Source organism: Cloeon dipterum, chromosome 4, assembly GCF_949628265.1.
Source record: "Cloeon dipterum chromosome 4, ieCloDipt1.1, whole genome shotgun sequence".
Classification (NCBI taxonomy): Eukaryota; Metazoa; Arthropoda; class Insecta; order Ephemeroptera; family Baetidae; genus Cloeon; species Cloeon dipterum.
Genome location: NC_088789.1, coordinates 3,888,478 through 3,913,417, shown reverse-complemented (window position 1 = coordinate 3,913,417; position 24,940 = coordinate 3,888,478). Strand labels below are relative to the sequence as shown.

General features: G+C 44.9%; 1 protein-coding gene and 1 long non-coding RNA gene across 3 annotated transcripts in view; both read left to right on the top strand.

The window, feature by feature from the left end:
- The window catches only part of LOC135944600 (Krueppel-like factor 6), a 249,643-nt gene that overhangs the window by 97,551 nt on the left and 127,152 nt on the right, over positions 1-24,940 (top strand). The gene's annotated exons all lie outside the window — the stretch shown is intronic.
- Positions 842-24,940, top strand: part of LOC135944602 (uncharacterized) — a 54,955-nt gene continuing 30,856 nt past the window's right edge. For both annotated transcript variants that reach the window (XR_010575350.1, XR_010575349.1), the window contains exons 1-2: positions 842-1,488; positions 21,698-21,824. This is a non-coding gene — a long non-coding RNA (uncharacterized LOC135944602). The remainder of the gene's footprint in view (positions 1,489-21,697; positions 21,825-24,940) is intronic.

The following is a 24,940-nucleotide window of genomic DNA, read 5'->3' as shown; positions in this document are numbered from 1 at the left end:
GCGCTCTGCATTTGGAGAACTTCGCTGTTGCTGCCGCGTATGCCTGGTGGGTTTATGGCACTGCAGGTGTGTGAGTGTTAGGACCTCCCAAGATTAAGGGGATAAAAGCGTATAAATCAAGCAGACAGACAAGCCATAAGGATCAACAACGCGCGGAGCAGAGAAGAGCAGCCAGGCGAGCCGAGGATTTAAACTCTTTTGCTTCTGTGCGTAATTTTAATACGCACTGGTATTTGATGTTATAAAATGTTGCTGTGCGCTGTTTCTCCTTAACACTCGGGCACAAAAGAAACACCCTGCTGCTGCTGCTGCTGCTCGGAGAAATGTCTGGAAATTAAATAGAAGCTCGTGCGTACTATACCGTATCCGCCTTTCGTTTGTTACGAAAAGGAGATTAATTTTTTATCATCACAAAGCGAGGCACTTTGTAATTTAAACTCTACGCTACGGGGTACAGAGATGTGCTCACTCAGATATGCAATTAGATAGATGTTTTCTTATATTTCATTTCCTTCAGGTTTTCTGCGTGTTTTGAATGGATGCTTAGACCTATATGTAAGTTTGTTCTCCCAGCTGGGACTATTTTTTTTGCAAATTGCGAAAGCTCGACGCAAACCGTTTATTTGACGAGTCCGAATTGGATGGTACTCAAATTGCAGGTTTTTTTCTAGTCTTTGATTATAAATCATCAAAAGCCAGCAAATTACACCCTCATTTAAACGCATAAATTATACCAGGCGAAACTTTTATTTGTTTCAAACCAATATTTACAGACTCAAAAAACAAATCTCAACCTCACCTGCGTTGTTCGCACTCACGCTGTTTTGCGTTTAATCATCGCCTTTTTGAGTTGTAAGGCGATTAAGAAAATGCGTTGGTGGCACGGCGCGACCTTATAGAAAAGCAGGCTATAAACCGGAAAGCAGCACACGCAGAGGGATTAAATTCTTTTCAGATTTAAGTCCCCGGTGGGAAAAGGCGAAAAAGAGGCTAGCTGTCGTCGGCGTGCTTTGTAGATTTCGCCCGAGCGATAGCGCTGCAAAAACTGCCCCGACTTTTTGCGTGCGCAATCTTCATTTGACAAAGACGTATGAATCAGAGTGGCGCGACGCAAGGTGTATCTCTTTAATGTGTATTGAGCCTCTGCTGTTGCTCGCCGCGTGCGTGTGTGTATGAGAAAGAAAGAATGAAAGAGGAAAAAGGGTGGAAAAGAGCTGCCGGCCGAAATGGCTTTCGCTGCTTTTTGCGCAAAACACACACACGCAGCGTAACAAATTGCCTAGTAGCGTCCGTTTTAAATAATAATACAAGAGTAAAATATATATACAGGCGACCGTCGGCTCTCGGCGCGATTTATCATTGCTGACTTTTTCCTTTCTCTGTTCGCAGGTAAAGCATGTTGGCCGCATTATTCATGTTGCAAAGACGGCGGATTCGGCGCTGACTCTTTGTGTAATTATTCCTCTCCACGGACCCGAATGCAGGGAAGTTAGTAGATTAATTATACAACTCCTCTCGCGCCCCCCTCGAGTGCATGTACAATTTATAAGATATGCAGCGCTCGTTAAAACCTTGCAGTGCACTTATATAAATGGAACCTTGCAAGAGATTCGCGGAGTGGAATTCATGATTTGATCTTGTCTTAGCCAATTTAAAAAAGTAGCTTTTTTGTGATCGCTAATTTTTGGCAATTAATGCCGCTTAGTACTTTTAAGTAACACAAAGATGTAAAATTAATAATATAAATTGTAGTAAAAATATGAAGGAAAAAATTTCTCTGAGGATGATCTTACCTGACACAAAAATAACAGACGAAAAATTTCAGCAGAGTTGTCTCGTTTTATTTTTAACAAATTTAGAAACAGAAAATATAAGTAGAATGAACTTGAAACCATTTTCTATGAAAGCAAAATGATATATATAATTGTGAAAACCACAGACATACAGCTCGGTGAATCAGCAGAATGGATTGTTGATGGTCTACGTAGGACTCCACTCTTCCTGGCTAACAGGAACTGCATGAAACCTTTTGTTTAATGTATTTTGTCGGTATTTAGGTCAATAAATTTTACTTGTCATGGGTGAGTGAGCCCCATAAAATCATAGAACAGGGAAACGCAGACACAATTTCATTAAACCGGGAAGAGAAAAAAATGTCTGGCACGTTTATTGCTCAGAATATTGGCATGAGTGGACCGCAAAATTCTCCAGTTCACGTTTCTCATTTGCAAAGCTTTCCAGCAGGTGCACAGAACACAAAGCTTCGGAAATTAAAATCCTTCTCCTGAGCAGTGTGAAATAATGCCGTCCGTGTGCAGGCGAATAACGGACGAGATTGCTAATTTGCCAGAGTGCAGCGCTGTTGTGAATTTATTTACACGAAAAGCGAAAAATAAAGGTGTAAGTACATTACACAGGCGGCGGCGTCGGCGGCGGCTGCCGAGTTTGCAACCCTCGAGGCTGTGACATTTCCACTCCATTTGCTTGGCTGAGCAAACAGCAGGTGCGGCGCGCAAAGTTGCTTGCAATTTGCCTTGTCTTATTTGGGTGTGTGGAAGTTAAGTTTGCGCGCGCGCTGCCTGTGTGTCGCTCCGTGTCACCAGTGCAACCAGTACTCCGTCCGTACTGTGTTTACAAGCAAAGCAGCCTGCTCGTATGCATGAGCCATAAAGTGAACGAGTTACTTTGGGACCTAGAGGTCGTGACGCGACCAATTTAAGCAAAGAGCTTTCGCACAGCCTGACAATAGACGTCATTGTAAATTTGCAGCGCATTGTGACGTCTTTTTTATACTACCAGACGAGATGCAAATATATACACACTTGGGGGGTAAAATGCGAAAGCAATTTTTATGCAGTTTAAGGGGATGGAATTTGAAAATGGTGGCGCAGCATCGGCATTCGCCCTGCGTGCCTAAATTTCAAGCTCAATTTAACTCGCTGACTGTGCAGTTTCGCAGCAAAAAGCGTACCGCAAACAATAAAATATACAAAGTTATGCAACCTGCAGGACTCGACGCTCTTGGAAATCTCAGCAGCGCTTTGATATTCAGATTACAAAGATTTGCTCAAACTGTAGGAATTAGCAAAAACAGGAGGCTCAAAGTCACAAAGAAACTTGTCTCGCTTAGGGGATAAATAATTCATAAAGACCAATTATCGCACCCCTTCGCCGACGGCTTCATTAATTTCAAATAAATCACGAATGACTCCATCTCGTCAGGCCCTCATTTGGCGCGGCGGTCCCCACGGAAATAGTTCCCCGTCCGACCTCCATCAGCGCGCGAGGAGCAAGTAAAATTCTCATAGAGCACTGCTCGTCTTTTGGCAGGCAGCTAGCTTTATGGCCGCATAAGCCGGCGGGGCACAAGAAGTTTGTTTTGTTTACACTCGCGGAGCGCAACCACTTTGCCATTCATGCTTTATGCTACAGGCGGCCTGATGCATGCCACGAGACAATCATGTTGCGAAAGAAAGTTACAGAGACCCCGCATGTGTACAAACCAACCAAGTATGTCTGCGCTTGAGCTGCTGATGGGGAATTGCAGCGCGCGTGCCACCCCTAGGAAGCGGCAGCCCGGCCACCCTCTCGGTATGCTCCGCCGATATTTGCATTGCAAATACAGTCTCTTGCCAAAGTATAAAGTGAGTGGGACCATGTTACATCTCTTCAAACACATGCCCCCGAGAAGGCACAACACTTTCTTTCGCTCTCAAGTTTCGCCGCTGCCGCCGCTGCTGCCTCCGCCGCCGCCGCCGACGTTGAAGACGACGACAACGAGAGTTCTTTCCGAGTGATATGTGCTGCTGCTGCTGCTGCCGGTGCGCCGCCGTCGTCCTCTAGCTAAAAGGAGGAAAAATGTGTCTTAACAACAAAGTAATTGTCTGAGAGATAAGAGCTCTTAACGCTGCCAAACACGAAAGAACTTAAGTTGGTGCTCTTTTTAGGACTTTTAGCCCTGCGCGCTGTTCTCCTGTCAACCCCCTGCAATCGCGTAAAAGCAGTTAGAGCGAATTTAAGTGATTTATTTGAGCCACCCAGTTAAGGTGGATTTATTTTCCTCGCTGCCTGGTTTATAACTTCTTCCGAATGATTTAAAAGTTTTCGTATGGATTTTTTCTGGTCGCTTAACTTGATGGAAGGAAATTTCAAAGATTTTAAGCGTTGAAACTAGAGTTTGTTTTCAGCTTAAGACATGACAGAAATTTATTTCATAAATTTAAAAAAATTCAATTATTTTAAAATAATATTTTCCTGCTTCCTTACTTTAATCAAAAATTCAATTTTTAAAAAATGAAGCTGTTTAAAAAATAAATACAATGCTAAATATTTCTGCGAGTGAGATTTGTTCTTCTAGCTTGTATTTCCTTCCTCGTATCTATTAGCAATGCTGCCAAAATTCAACAAGGGTAAGAGCTCATTTCCGCCTCCCAATTTCAAGAGTCGGGAACAAGTTGGAGGCACTCGGAATTCAACACATGGGATAAAGGAGTGTTGGGAGCCGCGCGGCCCCAAAACCGCCTTATAAATCAAGCTCTCGTTCTAACAATGCAACACATCAAGTGCGGAGCTAAACAAACAGAGACAAACAGACAGAGAACCAGCTTATTGAGGCCCCGCACTGCTGCAGCTTTTTCACTGGGCGCGCATTTATCCTGGAAAGCCGGCGGCGGCGTGGGATGGATTGCGTTCCGAAATGGACAGCAGAAAATAATGAGGGAGACGCGTCGCTCGTGGACCATATGGTCATCGGTCGTGCGTCTAACAAAAGTGGGCGGAGGGCGGCCAGCCGGTCGCCTCGGTCGAGTATGTGGAGTAAAATTGTGGCGAGGTGGAAGAGCATTTTGTGGGTAGCGTGCGGCTGGTCCAGATGAACCCTTTAGCTCGGCTGCCGCCCGCCCGCCCGCCCGCTCGCCCGCAAGCTCCGTACTTCTTAAAGTGGTTTGCTCCAATACTCGAGCAAAATGTCTTGCGAGCCAGATGCGCCACTCTCTGCGCCAATACTAGCCAGCCGAGACACACTGCTTGTTCGTATTGTGTGTACGTATATTGCAGCCTGGTCTCCGCCATTCTTTAATAAAACGTGCAGAAAATGGAGCCAAGATTACATTCGCTGCACACATAACCCCAACGGAGCGGCGAAATTATTTCGCTCTCGCCAGAAGCAGCTAGCGCTCGAGAGTGAGCGTGGCGCGTGCTGCGCGACGAACAACTTTTTATTGTAATTACTTTAGTTGAATTAGTCTCTTTATGATCGTTTGCATGTACAATGAGGGTAAAACAAGAAAAATATTGCTGTTGTGCTCACCCAAGGAGAAGACATCAGTGAAAGAAAAGGACGCATATAGAACACTTACTGGTGCTCGCGCGACGCTTCTCTCTCCAGCGGCAGCTAATAAAACCCGAGCTTCTGCTGCCTGCATTCCAGCAGCAGCAGCAGCTCGGGGAGTACAGTTCAGCTAGCTCGCGGCGGCGAATGTTTGAGAGTGTGTACGAATGTAAAAAAGTAAAATTGCGCTCGCTTGCAATGCGACACATATAAAGGATTTAAAACTGTATTATGTGTGTGCAGCGGGCTGGAATCGCGAAGTGCCGCGCGCACTTGATACCTTTTAGCAAAAGCTGGAGTGACAGGACTAAGTAATTTTTTGCTCCGAGAGCAATTTAAACGCCAGTCAACAATGTCAAGCGGGAATTTCCCGACGCCTGCAACACCAACGTCTAGACTATGTACTATTTTCATATTTTAATGGGTTCATACATTTAAATATTAAAATACGGAACTAGAATCAAAACTTGTCGAGTGCATTTTACCACGGAGCTGGGCTAACAAGTAGAGGGAAATATATATTTCTCCTCTCTTTTTCATCTCTGGTGCACACTCCACTCGCGAGGCAAACAAACGAGTCTTTATTCAAACATTCATTTCTAAAACATATGCATTCAAGCCGCAATTAAATACTTCCTCTGCTCTCACTCATAGCTGGCGCGTGCGAGAGAGAGAGAGAGAGAGAGAGAGAGAGATCGCGCAAGACAGAAAGTTTAATAGTGCTGAAGGCACGGAATACTTCGCAAACACTCTCAGAGCGGCGCTTCTCCCATTTGAAACTGGCACGGCACAGCCCCAGTATAATTAAGTTTGGTGTCGCCTCTTATTCCAGTGATTTTCTCGCATTCATGCAGGGTGAAGGGTCTGAAGGGCACATGCCGCCGCGTGAGATACCAGGCCGTGGTCTGCTGTGTGACACTTGGGGAATGTAATTTCATATGGCCCTGTCTTGCCGAGCGCCGCTGCCGCCGGAGCTAGTATTAGATCTGCGAGCGAGCGAGCGAGCTCACTCCTTTCGCACCAGCAGCAGAATACGAAAAGCAGAGTGTGTAAACTGATCTCGCCTGACTCCGGCTATGAAAAATTCCCTCCCTTTCACTCTCTCGACGCACAATTTGTGTTTCGCAGCTCCTTTTCAAGTCGCACGGCAGAATAATTCATTTTTAATTACTTTTTCATCTAATTAAGGCCGGGCGAGGACACTGGTGGCGAAAGGAAAGGAAGCTCCCTCTTGCTTTACCCCTTTCTGCCTCGCAGCGTCAGCAAGTAGGTTTCCCTCCTCGGCAGGAACGGACAGACACGGATTCAACAGGATGTCAATCTATTTCGTTGTTTCTCAGAAATTGGAAGGCTCGATTTAGAAACACGGAGTTTAGCAGACGACAGAACAACCGAGGAGAGAGATTAAAAATTTAGCTTCTCAAATATTGACTCGATATTCAAAACGCCGGGAGAAATTAGCTTTTCGAACTCTCATCCACAAATAATGAAGTTCCAGGCGAATTTTCCGTGAAAAATTTTTGCCTGCAAACCTTTATGCCTTCTGAGTGAGCGCACCAGTCCGCCCCCATTGTGCGAGAAAAGAAGTAGTGACGGTTGCCTAGCTCAATTACGAGCGCAGGACGTCGAACGGAGGTGCCATTTAATCACAGGCGATTTTTCAATCTCTCATTCAACGAGCACGACGAGCGAGTAATTAAGCTCGAAATAATTACACGGCAACGAGGGAAAGAAAGAGACATTCGCCGTGCAATTGCTGATTTGTAACTCGTATTTCTGTCTCATGGAAGCCGTGCTAATAAACGACGGGTTCAGCGGCAGCAGCACCCGCTTGTCGAGCGAGCGTCTTGTGATAAATCGAAGTCAACTAGGTTGTATGCGAGGGCAGCAACGCAGCACCGAAAAGGTATCCGATATCAAAAGCAGAATGCTCCTCACCCACCGCCGAGCCTCCCGCCCGCCCGTCCGCCCCCCGTGCTCCCTCCGTGCATAACAAGGTGCTCAAGTTACTCTCCACGTATATTTTCGCATTCAATTTTCTCCGCATGCAACTATCTCGGCTTCTACACACTCGCTCACTACTTGTCCTCGTCCCGTGCAACAACAGACACACGCACTCGTACTCCGCTTGTTGAAGGCGCGCACATCAAAAGTCGAGAAGATGCTCCCAACTCAATTACGAAATAATGTTAAGGCACTCGTGCCGAATGAATATTTATGACGAAGTCACTGCAGATTGCAGATTATGACACTTCATTTAGCAGTGGAAAGGGCGCCGCCAAGGGGGGAACCGCCGGCGTCGCCGTGCTTGTGAAATTGTATTCTCCGACGGCAAATTTGATCGGAATCAAGTACTTTCCGTATAAGAAAGTAATAAGCCGGCTTAGAATACGGTGGTAGGAATTCAAGAGAGAGAAGGAACAGGATGTACCGATTACGTATGCATAATGCAGACTGTCTGCTGGAATCGAAAATCGTGTTCAACCGCTGGCTTATGGGGGAAAAGGGTTTTATTGGGCTTTGGGACGATAGATTCTCACCCAGGCGATGAACACGGTGGATATTTTGGCGTAGAAAATCAGAAATGCATCGGTGTTTGAATGTTTAAACAAGTGGAGAAAAAGAAGCTGCTTACAGTTTGTTTTTTTAACATAGCAACGTGTTTTCCTGCACTTGGCGAGAACGTTGTTATTGAATATCCAAATTTAATAGATGGCCGAGTGAAGTGGTTGGCTCTGTTTTCGTCAGTATGAGAGTGTGCATCAGCAGAAAAGTCGTAAAGGTTTTTACAAATGCTGTTTATGAGGCTATAAATTCTCGTGTCGTTGTCAGCGCGCCGTCAAATTTCATGGCCAGATTTGGGGGAGTGCGAGAACAACATTTTTCTCATTAGTATGGACCTAATGACACGCGGCGTATGCGCGTGGAATATCGCTGCTGCAGTGCCTGCGTGGCGTAAAGCGTGTCGTTAATTACAATTTCCGTGGGCAGACCTCGTTGGAATCGCCGGGGAGGGAAATCGGAGTTGTTCCTCGCCTGCCTAATTCACAGCTGCGCGGAGGCAAAAAATCTGTGGGAAGCTCATTCGATGCCGTCAACTCTTTATGGTGCTGCGGCTGTAAAACCGTTTAATTGAATAGTTTTACGGCCTTTAAACTAGGTTTTAACTCGAATTTTTATGCGAAATTAGCACGGGTGATATTAAGTGGTCCTTTTAAGCAGAGAACCATCAATCTGTCTTTTTTATTTTTGGTGTAAATCATTTCAAGCATATTCACAAGAATGCATTATTGAAAATAAATTGCTACGTGCTAGGAGACGTTTGGGTTGTCTCGGAAATCAAATAGCTGGGTGGTCAGTGTTGTGCACAATAGAGAGAATCTGGCACTTCGTCCAGGCGGCGTCTATCGGGCAACCCACTCGACTAAACCGTACATATTAGACTTCATCCCTTATTAATATCCTCGCCTCATGAAGAGCCTTAGCGGCGGCGGAGGCAGCAGCAGTTTTATTAATGACTTAAAGGATGGAATTACAGGATTAATGCGACGAGCAGCCAGCTAGGCATGATGGAAAGCCTTCAGCCGCTCTCATCCCGCCGCCACACCATCTCTTTACTCCGTACGCCGAGTAACGAGTAATAATAATAACGTGGCTTATATCATTTTACACAGCCGTTACCTCGCTTGTTCTTTATATTACATATATGTATAACGTATAACGTGCATGCGGGACGCCTTGCACTCACCCACTATGCAAAATGTGCAAAGTACACTTGTATGTTGCCACCTGAACGCGATTTTTCAATTGTTTATTCTTGCTAAATAGTCAAAACATTATCTCTATCATTAGAAAAATAGCTAAAAAAAACTAATTCAGCGCTTTAATTAAAAAGAAATATTCGCCAAATTGAGTCACAATGAGAAATCAATATTCGTTCACTGATTTCTACATAGATCCCAAATGCTTTAGGAGAGATAAAATGCGGTTGGTTCAATTAAATCAAATGAAATTGGAATTTTAAATTTCATTGGGTTGTTTTAATAACAATTTGCCGTTTTTTTTTTTAGTTTTAATTGATTTCATTCCTCGCGTACCGGAGGCAACGTTTGCAAGGGTGAGCCGGAGTGCAAAATGATACGTGCAAGCACTCTCTTTTCTGTGTATCGCAGTTAAGTGACCATATGTCGTTTTAGAGTCATAATACGATGCCGTGCAGGGTGTCTAGTGGTGTGCAGTGCCGCGTGTTCGGCCGAGCTTCTGCCGGCACGGAATGTGCCGGCTTGGTAATGGACTCGAAGAGTTATGCATGCTCGCCAAAGAGGACAATAAATTTCAAGATTATCAACATTTATTTACCCCTTTCAGCGGTGGCTGCTGTGTGCGCGCGCGAGAGAGAGAGCCGGCGTTTTCCTGCGGCGTGCAAGCTCTCCCCGCGTAAGGCACTTATCTAGTTCGCCCTCGGCACGCAATTAAATTTTAGTGAGCCTGAAATTTTAAACAGCTAAAGATATTACGCGTGCGTGTATGCGGGCTTAATATTTAATAACAAAACTCACGAACCTTTGAGCTTCAGACCGAGGAAAGTTCAGTCTATCTGCATTAAAATTTACTGTGAGACACTTAAAGTTTGGCCTTAAAGTCACCTGAACGTTTTAATTTACAAACGGTGGATGTGAGGTATCAGGACAAAAAAATCTAGCCGCGCTTCTGGCCTGTGTTTTAGCTGAAGTTCAATAATTTAAATATTATCCGATTTTCTGCTTAATGGGTGGCTTGCAAAGTTGTGGTAGACGAAGAATTCCACGTCATCCATTATAACGTGCAAAAACAAAGTGGGCTTTTGGTCGGAAGCAAGTCGCGTAGGAAGAAAGGAGCAAATATAATTACAGCGTGCGTGCGACGAATCAAAGGGACGAGTTGGAAATTGAATAAATTCCAAAAGTTTGGCGGGCAAAAAATTGGCACCTACGGTGGCAGAATTCCGAGCAACACATTCCTGCAGATCGTAGCCAGGACGAAAAAAGGCAAAGCTAGGGACGCCGGCAATTCCATGCATAACCCCCTTTATACAATATTAAGGGCGGGCGAGAGAAAGACGCAGGCTGGTGGCTGGAGAAAAAGTTGGTGCACAAAAACGGACGACCTTTCTTTTTCTTGCTCTCATCGATCCTCCGGCCTGCTGCTGCGAGTACAGAGCCTCTCGCACACACACACACACACACACACATACCAAAAGTTGCTCGTCGGCGGCTCTTTTTCTTTATGTGGAGAATCCCCTGCCTGCTCTTTTCTCCTGCCGGCCGTTATATTGCAGCAGACACGCCATTGTGAGGTGCACAATCAATTCCAGTGGCTTGAGCACTATGAAATGATGAGTCGCGCCTCCGACTCTCTGACTCTCTTTCTCTCTCTCTCTCTCTCGTTCAACTCTGTGTATGTGTGTACCTTATGCACGTACACCGCACAGTCTCGCTTAATGCCAGTTGCATACCTTTCTTCGCCTCCCTCTCAGAGTTTGTGGTGCGTGCAATCTTGCACTCCTTTTCGGACAAAGGTGAAAGAGCATTTCTCTGGAGAGCTCGCCCTTTCCGAACCATTTTCCCTTGCACATTCACTCGCTCTCTTTCTCCCCTCAACGCAGTGTATGTTTATTGAAATATAAAGCAAATAGCAAATTGCGCTGAAAATTTCTACTTTCCCTCTCTTTTACGACGGGCTCTCCAATTGCCTATCATTTTTTCATCGCTTGTTTGTTTGTTTTTGTTTGCGAGCGCGCAACTTGATCGTCTGCTGGCTCGCAAATCGAAAAACATTTGAGCGGAATCCGCGCGTTTCGCCCTCCCTCGCGGATTTCACGATTGAAGTATGCAGCCGGGATGTGAAAAATGGACCATCGACCGCGAAACCCGTTTCAACCTCAAAGTGCTCCATACAAGGCATTTCTCGCTCGCTGTCGATTTCGGAAAAAGCCTTTTCCTGCATGGTTTCCATTCGCAAAAAAAGCAGTAACGCAATGGTAAAATCAATTGCAGAAAATTTCACAAACTGTATCTCGATCGTTTGTTTTTGAAAACCTCGTGTTTGCATTACTTTGAACTACACGCAGCACACTTGTGAATGCAAATTCTATGTTTGTTCAGTCTCATGAAAATGAGAAGACAAAGAGCGCGTGCATATTCGGCGGGGCCAAAAAACGAGACGGAATGCGCGTGTACGTATTATTAGACAAAAGCTGCAGTGTGTTTTGTTCGGCCTTCTCTCTCTCTCTTGCTCCTATACACAGGCAAATAATAACGCTGCGTATTGTTCTGCATTAAGTAGCTGAAAGAAGGGCAATAAAGCGGTGGCAGCGGCGGGCGGCGAAGAGACTCAGTGGAAAGCCTCTCTCTTTTACCAACACAAATACTGCATATATCTGCGAGTGTGTAGGCTGACATTGGTCGGCCGCGTGTTTACATTTCAAATAAAATGCGTATATGTATGGTGGCTGGCAGTCGAATATATACATGGGGCCGAAGCATGGTGACGCTTTGGGTCTCTCAGTTTCTAATTAGCACAGCACACACACTGAGCCGTTCAGCGGAGACCGCGCGCGCCCTAAATTACCAGCCAGACTTGCGAGAACAGTCCCGCAGGATTGCAAGCACGTACCGAACTTTGTGTGGCCCAAAATTCCCGCACTTGGGTATTAAACTTTGGAGCAGCGTGCATGGCTCTAATTCCGAAGAAATTCAACCACAGTTTGATTTTCAGTAGAGAAATTCGCCTTTTGTAGTTAGAAGACGCGCGGGGGTTGAATTCAAACATTATTAATCGTTTCCAGCAGAGCTGTGTTGTATTTGGCCTTTACGATAGCAGTGCGAATTCTGGTGCGTGAAATCCTCCAGTGCACTGGCAGAATTTCCATTTTAGCACATTTGGGTTGAGGTTAGTGTGCTGGATGGATGGCAAAGGGTCCAGTGTGCTTGACAATCCCAGCAGAGGAAAGGTGATTACAACTGGCCGCTGCTCTCCAGACTGACCCTTATATGTATGTATACGTATCCGCCAGTGCATCACTCACACACATGTAGAGCGAGTGAGCGCGGGCATGCTGGCTGTTTTATATATACGTATATGTGCGGGCACATTTATATGGATCGGCCCTAGATTAAAGAGGATACCGCCGGACCGCGCCGCTCTGCCTGTACGCAAACACCATAATAACTCTGATGAGCAGGAGGCGGATGGGTGAAAGAGATGACGGGGACCGAGCCAGCCACAGGGAAAAGCGAGACGGATATTGGGCCATTACTAATCAAATGGCGATTTGCTGCTCCAATGAATACAGCCGGCATTGTGTATCTGGGTCAGTGTTTGCGCGTGTCAATGCTAAAAATGTTTTAAAAATAAAATCAAGTACAGTTTTAATTTGTCTTTGTTTAAGTAAATTTAATTATATAATTAAATTAATTAAAATTTTACATTATTTTCAACTTTTGTATTTTATTTATATTATTTCCTTTTTTCAATTAATTATTATTTTATAATTATTGAATTTAAAAATTTTAATATAAATATATCTACTGGCATTCACATATAAATGAAAATCCATGAAGCATAATTGAATCGTCTGGTACGTTGTTTTTATTAATGAACATCGTTTTTATTTATCTCATATAGCACTATATTGATTTAATCTAAATGCCCGGATCCTATGACTCAACTGAAATTTCGCGGATGGTGACTGCATTGATTACTGTGACAGTTCGTATCGTTAACATCGCTTTCATTGTAGCATGAGAAAGAATGGAATCGTCAGCGGCTCCTACTCGTTCCCCATAGTTTTCTTTACAATTTATATACGCGCAAAGGGCGAGTGAAGTAGTGTGGTGTGCTCTCTATATATTTCTTTTTTCTTATGTGTGAGTGTTCTTCTTTCCACAGGCACACACTCACTCGCACAACTCTGCACACGCGTCTGGGAGGCTTGTTGCGTTCCACCTTGCTCCCTTTTTTAAGAGTATAGAAAAATGAGACGTGATTTTGAAACTTTTTCACTAAAAAAGGCTGTGCCAGCAACTTGCTACTTCTCTCAATTTCGCCACCCTTTCGCACGCTGCTGTGCGCGGACGGATGGCTGCAGACTTTTTTTACACCAGCTCTTGTGCGCGTGTTACTATTACTTTTGCACGACGGCAAAACTAGTTACTTAAGTTTTATTACAGCGTGTTGTGACCCCGCGCTCGCACTTTTTCGCATTAAAACGGTCCAGAACGAAGAAACGCAGCCGACGTGATGCTGTCATCGTCTTCGCCCCCCGAAAAAGCTAACTTTTTGTGCCACGCCGTTCTCAGTTTTTCCTCTCGTCGGGCTGGAAAAAAGTATATATCTCCGCGGCTGACAGTGCTCTAATCAGACTCCGATCATATCTTGTTAAAAAACAGACATTAATGGTTGTAAAAAAGCCATCATCTGTGCCACGCGTGTGTGTGTGTGTGTGAGGGGAACTCGGGGAAAATTTACTTTATGCGCGAAGGGTGAATCGTGTTTCCCTCTCCGTGCTCGTACGTCTTGAATGATTTAGGAAGACATTTCTGTCTGAATTTTTTATTTTATGCGACAATTACCAACTGATGCTAAAATTACTGCTGCTGCTTCTCTCTTATACAAGCTCATTTTTCCTTTCCCGAGCCCAGTGGCGTAAGCTGTCTGAAAATTTACGTCGCTGCCTTCAAGTCCCGTAGAATTTCCAATCGAAATATTTAAAAGAAAATTGGTCAATCAGGCGTTAAGCTTAACTGTTGGGAAGGTGGGGTGGCGATCTTCCTCTGTTTTGTTGAATGTGAAACTGCCTGCTGGAGTATTTCGAGCATGTCGGAGATCCGCCACTGCGCTGCGCCCATACGTGCACACGCGTGCGTGTGCGATTTAAGGGAATAAAGCAGAGGGTGCTAAGGCTGTATAATATTGCCGCCCCATTAAGTTACGTCTCTCAAATAACCCCCTTCGCCCTCACCCATTGGAGTTCTCCGCGAAAGAGTGCCCTCACGCTGCTGCTGCTACTATACGTAGAGCGGGAGATGAATTTCTGCACACATCGCGCATCGATTTTTTCATCAGCGGGCACATGCACGAGGAAGAAAAGCGTGTTCCTGCCTCTTTCGGCCGTTTATGTAATTTTCAGCTGTACACTATTACTCCGCATCCAGGCCTACAAGTTTAATGGACCTGAACGCCGCCTCGTCGGTCCCTTTTCCTTGTCGAAGCAAAAAGCAGCGTCTCGCTGAAAAATCCGTGGCCATTTTTTTGCACCGTTGGAAGAGAGGAAAAGTTGAAAAAAGCTGCTGGAAAATTGATTATGCAGCGGAGGTGGGCGGCACTTTATTTCGAAAGAAGCTGCTCCGGCGATGGCATCTCGCTTTGAAGACTTAATGGAGTTTGCCCGGCCGTGAAATTATAATTTCGCAGGGTTAGCTTCTGTGTGCGAGTCAACGATTTAAATAAAAACCCCTGGCGCTCCACTTTTGGTTTCCTTTGAAGAGCGAAAACTTATTTAAAACAGAATTGTCGACTTGCTGGCCACTGACAGCAAAATTACGAATAGTCAGACGTCAAGGAAAATCTTGAATAAGAAAAAAAATTGGAAGAAATACACACGCAGAAAAATTTTGCGAAGAAAAATAAAATTAATAGCATATGACTACATTGCGAAAGGTGAAGAGGAAAATAATGTCACTCGTTCCCGTATTGTATACAGTCTGGTTATCTCGAAATCTTTATTATTCGAGATGTTTCCCTAGAAATTCAGTTGTTGTTGGGGTGCATTTCAGCCAACATACAACACAATTGTTCTTCTCACTTCTTTATATTTATTGTCTATATAATTCAACAAATCATCTTGAATGCATCTGAATTTTTGCCCTAACTTTCAATCCATAATTCACTCTGCCCTCTTGGCATCGAACAGAACGATTTTCCAGCTTTTTCCCTTCATGGCGCATGCATGTAGCGAACTTGTAATTTCTTGGTGTCGCTTCAAAAATGCGCGATAAATATTGCAAAGGGTGCGCCTGGCAGGGGTTGCCCTTTCTGCTCCCTCATCTCGGCGGGGTGTCCTCGGTGGGCGGGTAAATATTGCAGCGCGCGCGTTGCATCTCTCTTTACGATCGCCACGGACCCTGGGGAGTATGCAACGTGTTAGGCATTCATGCAGAAACTGTTGCGTTGGCTCAAACTTGTGCACTCGCGGGTCGGAAAACCCCTCGGCTGCTTGCCAAAGCAGCAACTTTAATTAAAAAGGCATAAAAAAGAAAAATGAAAATATTGCTGCTCGAAGCGAAATTTAATGTTCAAGTCTGGTGCTGTCGCTACTAACCGAACATAGAAGAGAAATTATAAATTTAATTTGCGCTCGTGTAAAAGGTCATAGGTTGCCGGAATTGCAAAGTTTGTTTACCCGGCGCGGCTGCCAGAGGATAACACACAAGGTAGTAGCTCACCATAAAGTGCCACAGGGTCGTGCCATTATACGCGCAAAACCGAATTCCGACCGCCTAGCTGGTGCAGCGAATTAATTGATTAAAAAATTCATGACGGAGGATTTTATTTTTCCTTCGGCATCGACAGGAGGCGGGCCGGGTCTCTCGATAACTCACTCACTCGCCAAGCAAATGACATCGCAGGGGAGGCATAAATAACGAAAAAGCAGTCTTCTGCTGTTTGTTGCTGCCCTACTGCTCTCGCCGAGCATAAAAGCGGCTGCTGCTGTCGCGTAATTTACAGCCCTGCGGTGCTCACAATACTGCGACGAGTTTACTTACTTTGCAGCGGCAGGAGGTACGTGTGTGTGTAAGTACAGAGAGAGCGAGAGAGAGAGAGAGTCCTATTCGCCAGGGATACGCACCTCAATAATACTGCTGCTGCCGCTTTTGTGCAGGAGCTGCGCTGCCGCTGCTGTCTTTTCTTGCTGAAAAAATCATTTGCATTATTCCCACAAGAGAAGCGAAAATGTGCTTTACTCTGGCATTGCGATCCGTGTGCCGGAGTCGGTCGACAATGGAGAGTATAGACATGTGCATGAATTCAATGCGAGTCGCGACAGAAGGAGATTCGCAGCCATTGACAAGCTCCGTATTGATTTTGAGAAGGTTTTAAATGTTTTAATATTTTATTTCAATCATTTTCCAATCAGATTCGGAACTGATGTAGTTTTTTTCTTGGAAATATTTGTTAAAAAAATCTGGGACTGATTCCAAAGTAATGCTAAAGTTCTCAGAGAGTTCTCGTATTAGCTTACTAATAACCGAGAATCACGAAATGTTGTACGCCTATGCACTCTACGGATTTCCATTCCACGTCTCCATTCAATGCATACCTTTGCACGTCGCGGGAATATATTAACTCTCTATGTTTTCCGCGCTCCGCTGCATGGGAAGTGACAGCAAGCACCGGACGGAGAGCATGCCTAAGTAATTAGCTTATGAACAATTACGCCATTCAATTACAGAACCTTTGTGTGACCCCTCTGGCTGTCGGCAAATGGCAAGAAAATACCAGCGACTGACCTTCATCGCAGATCAACCGCCGGTGCTTAAATAATAATGCACCGGAAGAGGGAGAGATTTATCCCCTCATACGCGACACACACGCACGAAACGGAGACCCCTGCGCTGCTATTAAAAGTGGTTTAATTCGCCACCCCGCCCACCACGATCATCCCTGTTAGTAGATGCACGCTACGCGATATTCCACGCCGTGGGCGAATTTTATAGTTGCCGTTTTTGTCAAGGCGCTGGGAGGATTGTTTACTAAGTGCTGTCTTTGTTTGCTAAAGGATGAGAAAAATTTGTGTCAGTCAATTTTATCTCCCTGGTAATACACGTGCTGAGAAGAAAATAAAAACGCGAATCACGCGGTGCAGCTTAAATGGCATATCACTCTGAATTAAAACTTTATGCTCGCCGTCAAACGTTTTGCACTATTACAAAGTTTGAAGGATAGACGTCGTGTCATTAGTTGATCGATTATTTTCCACGTCCATAGTTGGAAACTTCTCTCGCGAGTTTGAAAGTTCAGTGACCTTCTTCTCTTTTCCTTCATCTCATGGGGATGTAAATGAGTTTTCCACTCGAAAAATGTCATCGTCGGGATATCAATTTTCCACCCCTCTTTATATTATTATTAACATAAAGCTGGCTTTGATAGCAATCAGTAATTTCAGCGTTTAATTTAAAACCAAGGGGAGACGGCTCTCAATAAAGTTGCAAATAATTTTTCCTGAAATTTGTTTCGCGCTTGCTGGCGCAGCCGCCGCTCACAATAATTATTTTATGTTGATATTTAACGGCGATAAAGAGTTTTATGTCGGCTGCTGACGGGAGCATATTAATATCCACGCACGGAGCGAGGAGCACGCAGGGCAAAAGGGATGCTCCGCTCCACCCTGCACCACCGCCGGCACAGCGTATAGGTTTTCCAATATTAAATTCGCGCGTACATGCAGGTATGCAAAACCGTAGATAAGTGAACACACATATGCATACTATGTACCGCATGCGTGCATGTACTTGATATAATAACTCTCAGAGCAACTTTACGACCTAACAATAATAGCTTTTGCTTTAATGATGGGGATGTGAAAATGAATCTCAAATACACCCCCGCCCCTGCGTGTATAGAACAATAATAATCGTTATTATTATTATTGCTGCGAATGTAGACTCTCGCTGAGCCGGCTGCCTGCCTGCCTACGCTTGTGAATTCATTAAATGAGAACCCTTGCCGAGAGTGCCGACTTTGTGTGAGATGCGGAGGGCAAAAAGCAGCCAGCCCGCCCGGAAAATGCGTGCTGAAGGAGCTAGCCGTTTTACTGTTAATAAAAAAGCGTCTTCCTCAGTCAGCAGGCGAATGAATGGAATGGAAATTAAATGAGCAGAGAATTTCTCGAGTTATGATATATATAAATACGAACAGCGGAATATATTTACGAGCAGACACCTACGGTGCGTGAAAGAAGAAATTCCGGCGCGCAACCCTCGGCAACTATTCAACTAACTAGTATTTCATGCCGAGGGGAGATTTGGTGTAGAAATCATCCGTTTTATGAATTTACTGCCGTCGAGCGGCATTAAATTTTTATCAAACGGCGGGGGAGGAAATTTTCCCAGTGCATTTTATTATCAAAGGGATAAAGTGTTTGGTATTCTGACCGCATAACTCGGGCCAGAGCGCGGAGGAATAAAATGCAGACTACTGCCGCATTAACGTCTGCGCGCGCGGCGAGCACCTGTCACGATGCACCACTATTGACTCTCCGAGTATAATAGACGTGTGTGCTGGAGTGCGCTTTTTCTCAAAATGCTATCTCGTGCATGCTGAGTGGACGGCAAAAGTAGCAGATGTGCGGAAAATGGAGGAAATAAAAAGCGTCGTTCGATGAATTTCAATTGATACCAACTCGCGAACATCCTGTGAAGTGTTAATTTTTTGTGCTGGTAAAAACGTTCCCTTGGGAAAAATACTAAACACACTATCCTATCTCTATTCACTGTTTGATAAGAGAGGAAATTTTGAAATCTTCGCGTACCACACAGCTACTGTTTTGTCCTCTCAGGCACCATCAATAGTAACTAATCCTTCATGAAATAAAATTCAAATCGAAGAAGTGTATTAACAAAATTAGCTGCACAAATTAATGCTGCACTGCCCAATATAAAGTGCCTCCTCTCTCATTTTCCCTATTATTTACGAAATAATCCCTATTTTATGGCTGCAAGTAGAGAACGTTGCACCTCTAGGAAGTAACGCTAACCAACGATACAATTGTCGCTGCTTCCTCCTTAATAGACCGACATATATCACACGAATAAAATCAAAATTTCAATTAAAGCCAAGCTATTAGGGCCGTTAAACTGTGTTGCATTTGCAGCAGCTATTAAGCCGGCATCGTGAACGCGGAATGCGCCAACAATAGATCAATGACACCTGTGCGCGCTCGCTTGTGCACTCGCACACACAGGCAAGCTGTGAAAGGAACGGCGTCGGCGGCGGCTGAAGGGGCCCCTTTCTCCTGCCGCTCTCATCGTCTATTATATTTTATTATGATTATCGCTGGCTGGAGGCGCGCCATGCTGTCTGGCAGCGGCGTGTCTGCTCTTTTGGCCGGGCCTGGTCCATTGTCGGCGGGTGCGTGTGCCGAAAACACTGCACGCCAGTCAAAAGATTCAAATCACAACCACCATTAATTACGCAGACAGGCGAACAAACAGGCCTTGCTCAGTTGGAAAATTACACTCGGCGCGCGAATCGCGGCTGGTGGCACTCTCTGCGCCGTAATTTATTCCTTTTTCCCCGGGCGGATGCTCGAGTTTTGCATTTCCTCAAATCTAGGGTCGGTAATTTGAAACGGTCCGCTCTCGTCCGCAGCCAACGTCAAAATCCGAAGCGACATTTAAACCAGCCGCGTGCGAAATTCCCAACCCGGTTCAGTTAAATCTGAGAAAAGAATCCATGTTTGACGCGAACAAATGATTTTCAGAGTTGCATCGTGTCGTGGCGAGATTTGAATTAATGCGCGGACAGAATTGCCGGCGCGGCGGGTTGCCCCTTCCTCCGCCTCTAAAGTTAAATAGAGAATGGATTGTGCAGGAGTAGCTATTTGACTTTTTGAAGTAAATAAATGCGCGCTTCGGTGCGGCTCATGTTACATGCAGTAGCTCGCTAAGCTCTCGTTTTTCTTTCTTAAGACGAACGGTGCACCGCCAGACAGAGAACGACTGCAAATGGTTTCGGCTTTTTTTTGCCAAGGCCGTAATATGGAAACGAGAGGAATCAATCGTGATCAGCCCCCGCCGCCCCCGCGCACTCCAATGAGCAGTTTATTTCCCTGACCCGGGCAGACAGCGTGGAGCTGTCCTCAAGCGAGAGGGAAAAGAAAAGCAGATAGAAAAGAAAGAAAGGAAGAAAGAAAGGGGACCCGCCGCTTGCTTTAACTCTCGGATGTCAATCCCTTTTTCCTGCCGCTGTGTTCGGATCCGAATGCAAAATATTTTCCTGCCCCCTTGCCAAGCAAAGGGATCTTCGGCAGACTTCATTCCATTCGGATTCTCCTCGTGGAAAAATTTAATTAATCGGCGCTTGTACCATTCTCGTTACGAATGATGAATACAAAATTGACTGACAGAGTGCAAGAGCGGGGTTCCTGCAATTCTGCAGCTAGACACCCAAGCCATTCATTGCCAATTCCATTGTTTGAAATAATTATATATTTTGACGGGTCGACCAAAAATGTCAATTCCGGAATAAATTCATCTAAGGACTCGAATTAAATTAAAATAACTAATGAGCATCTCGCTAGATTGTCTTCGATGACGTTACAAATCATTGAAATCTGGCTGGCTCAGGAGTCTAACCACGAATTCGGCCTGTTGTGAGTGATTTTTTATTTTGATGGGGGGTTTTTGAAAGACACTTAATTAAAATCATCTTCAATGGAGCAGAGAACTCCTTTCAAAACCGAATCCGCAGATAGAAGTGGCTTTATTTTCCGGAACGCATGTGAATATTGCTCACTCGGCGACGTTCATACGTGTCCCATTCTCTCTTTCCAATCTCGAGCAGCTAAAATAAATACCTTAGGCGGAGCTGCTCGCGCCAATTACCATAATGAACTGCTTAAAAACGTCGTTACGAGAGGTGTTGAATTATTAATGGCACTTGTCTCTTGTTATACATTGCAGCGCGCGCGGGCTGACAAGTTGTTCCGTTCGCCCGTGAAAGCGTTCCGCGCCAGCTGCTTTTTTCTGCAGACGCTAGGTGCATTCGCCGCCGCCGCTGCTACCCGAGACTAGAAAAATAAAAATGAAGCAGCAGCGGCACAGCGAGGGCGGCGCAATCAGTGTAACACTTGCTGCACTTCACATCTTAAACTGACAGCAACTAACACGCTGCATTGTTTGGACTTCATTAATGGCACTACTCGTCAAGGAGGCTTAAGTGTCGTGCTGCAGACGGGGCTTAAAATTAATGCAAAATACATTAGCCTGACGGACTACGCAATTTGCAGATGGAAATCTATTGATCTATAACGCATCCATGCGCAATTCTAGCACAAAAAATCGAGCTAATTTATTTGCAAGTCAATCAGATTGCGTTTCCTAGAAATTTGGAGAGCTTTATGGAAATCTCCATCAACGCAGTCAAAGTTTCAAGTAGCCATTATTCTCTGTAATTGCGTTATTAGAGAGAAATGATTTCATTTCAATGTAAAGCAGAGAAGCTTTCGTGACTGCCGGCATTACAGGAGTCTTAACATTTAAAATAATTGTCGAGGTCTAAATTATTTCCAGTATAAACTGTTCTAATTTCTCCATTTCTTTGTTTCAGGTGAGTGAAAGTGTCCGGGTTGTTCCGCAGCGTCCGTGATTTCACGGAAATTACAATTTCGGCCTCTCGTCAACCCTCGGTGAGCCATAAAAATATCCAGCGCAGCCGGGTATTTACGTCTGGCGGAGTAAGTAGGCCAGGACCTTGGTGGGAACGGCCCCAGACTCTGCAGTCCTGCCCCCAGTCATAAAACACGCCGCCGCAATTAGCCACTTTCTGCGCTACGCGACACTTCCCGGCTGATTCCCTGCTTTTTTTATTCGCCGATAATACGCGTCGCAAATGCGTGTTACATGCACGATATGAAGAAAATGAGGCGACTTGGCGTCGTCATCCAGACGCGTGAGAAAGTTTAAGGGAAAATCAATAGTGGGCCGACACGGTGTGTGTGTGTGTGCAATATAAAATAATGTGCGCCGTGCATGTAGGCACTTAAAATATCATGCGAGAGGGCGCCATGCCGACAGCACCCCTTTATCTCTCCAGTCAGTCACTGCGCTCGTTCACAAACACAGTGTGTGTGTGTGTGTGTGTGTGTGTGCGCGCGCGTGGTGCCCGCCAAGAAAGACGGCGGCGCGCATGCAGAGGTGTATTAAAGTGGCAATAATGATGATAAAAAAAAAGCACCGATGAATACGCCGCTATTTATAAACCTTTATGGGCCAGTGATATTCCACGAAACGTTTGATTTTATTCCGTGCACGTGTCGTTTCTCTGGCGTGTACATTGTTTTTGTACTACTGCAACGAACCGCACACAGACACACACTGCCGTCTCTGCGGCCCGAGGCGCTTTCCACTCATGTTTGCGTTTCCTTGTAAATTGTGCCACAATTGATTTTCGCAGCGGAATTGAGTAGCAGCATTTGGTTACACGGAGTGAATAAAACTTTCTTTGACGCAGCAATCGAGGACACTACTATATGTATTTCAAATTGAACTTGCGTAATCAATGGAAATTTAAAACACCGTGGGCGTTAATACCGAAGTATTTGTTTACAGAGTGCGTTTTTAAAATAATTGTTTTATATCAAATGGCAATTATTATTGAAACAAATCCATGTAGAAGTAATTTAGAAGCACCAAACAATTGCCTAAAATGAAAGGAGCAATTTAAATTTTAAAAATTTTTCCCAGCAAGCATAAAATTGAAACGGGAGTTAAAAGCCCTCCAATTGAACTAAATTTTAAATTCTTAAAATTGAATTAATGATTGTAATTAAATTATTTTTTTTGAATTTCTCAATCATCTTAAAATTTTAAACGTCCAACTTCAACCAATCGAAATGAAACAACGTTTCACAGTTTTAATTTTTCCTGAATTGACAATATCAAAATATTGTCCAGCCTTCATTCTCTTCGATCAGTTTGTCCTAAGGGTAAGAGAAAATCGCGGTTTGGTAATCATCTCGCAAAACTCGATACTGTGGAGGGGGGGGGGGGGCGACTGCCGTTGAAGAACGCGTCCTCGACGGTGTGCAAAAACAATCGAGAACTGGTTGTAATTCACACCAACGTGCATGGGACTAGGTAGGTATTAAGCAGCGCGCACACACGGTATGTAACACACTTGCACATGCATGGGAGATATTGCGGAGTAGCAACCCTGCCTGGTGTGTGTCTGCCACCGCCGCCGCCGTTAAACCGACCCGACAAACAAGCGGAGCGCAGGATTTCCTTTCACGCTGGCGTATGTGTGTGTGTGTTCTAACTACCATAAAGAGAAAATCAAATATTCATCATCATCCAGTGCGGTAAACCGAGCAGCAGCGAGCGCCAGAATACGCACAGCGCCGATATGCTTTTTGTCCGGCCGGCATTAGCAAGCCGAAGCCATCAACAGGGCAATTTGACGCCGCGACGCCCAAGTGAATAATGCCCACTTTTCGACGCGCACGCTTATATATATATTTTCCTGCTGCTGTGATTTGGCGAGCTGTTGTACAATTTAATTACCAGTCCCGCGGCCACAATGGAGCCGAGCCGTTAATGGCCGTTTTTGTGCACTTCATCCAGGCACCAAAGGTTTAATTGTGCGTGCCAACCAGACTGATGGAGAGCAGGAAAAATTTACGTCTTGATGGCTTCACATTTGCAGTTCTGAGCCAAAGCTTGGTAAAAAATTTCATCGTGAAGCCCTTTGATGCAATAAATCCGGAATATATGTGCATGGCAACTCCCCCTAACGTTTTTCCAGCTTGCACAATTGAAGAGAAATTAGATTTCTCCCCATGCGAGCGGATCGTCAAAAGTGAAACCTTTGTGTTCCAAATTAAAAATTAATATGAAAAGTTGATAACAACATTATTATTTTGTTCAGTGGGCCGAAAATTCCTATATTCTATCCTCTCGTCTGCGGAAATATGTATGTTTTATGCGTACACGTACTTGCGCAAAAAAATTTCCCCGCCACGTCGTGCTCTTTGTTTGCTGAACGGGAAAAATGGCACGAAAGTATAAAAACTCATCTCCACGTGCGCCATGCGAGAGTGCGGCATATTAATTTTCGATTCCACGAGAGCAGGTGCTCCTCTACTGAAAGTAACTAATGGTTAATTATGGCGGAGAGCAGGGCTGCAGGTTTATTAATAATAACTAAACATACTCAGAGATGCGCCGGCAGTTAATTACGTAACACACACACACTCACACCAACGGCGGGATTACACGACGAGAAGCACAAGTGCATAATATTTCGGAAGGAGTGCAACAGCAGCAGCTACACGTTAACCGCACACACATACACACACATTGCTCCTGGTGCGGAATTATCTTTATACTTCACGGCGTAATTACCCACTCGAGTCGGCGTCTGGCCATTTTTAATTTCGCTCAACAGCGCATGTTTTATCATTACCTCTCCTAATTAGAATTTATCGCGCACGTATGTGTAAATTAAAAATAGTGGTGCGGCAGTCAACAGCTCGGCACGGCGAAAACCGAGCCGCGGGGGTAATTGTCCGAGCCAAAGTTTGTCGTTCGCGCGCGCAGTCTAATTTTCCGCCGTAACTCAGCCTTTGAATGCATACGAGTCGAGAGATCAATTGAAATAAATCTCGCAATCGCCGGTGGATGGATAATTGATAGTTTCCTCCGCGGCGGATAGATTTATTCCCGGCGATGGAATTATAGATGCGGCTCCGGAGCTCTTTCACGCGCGGATACGGCAGATGATTCAATTCAATTCACACAGGTGCACACCTTCCGAGACTGTTAAGTCATGAATGCTGCGCCCACGGGGTCG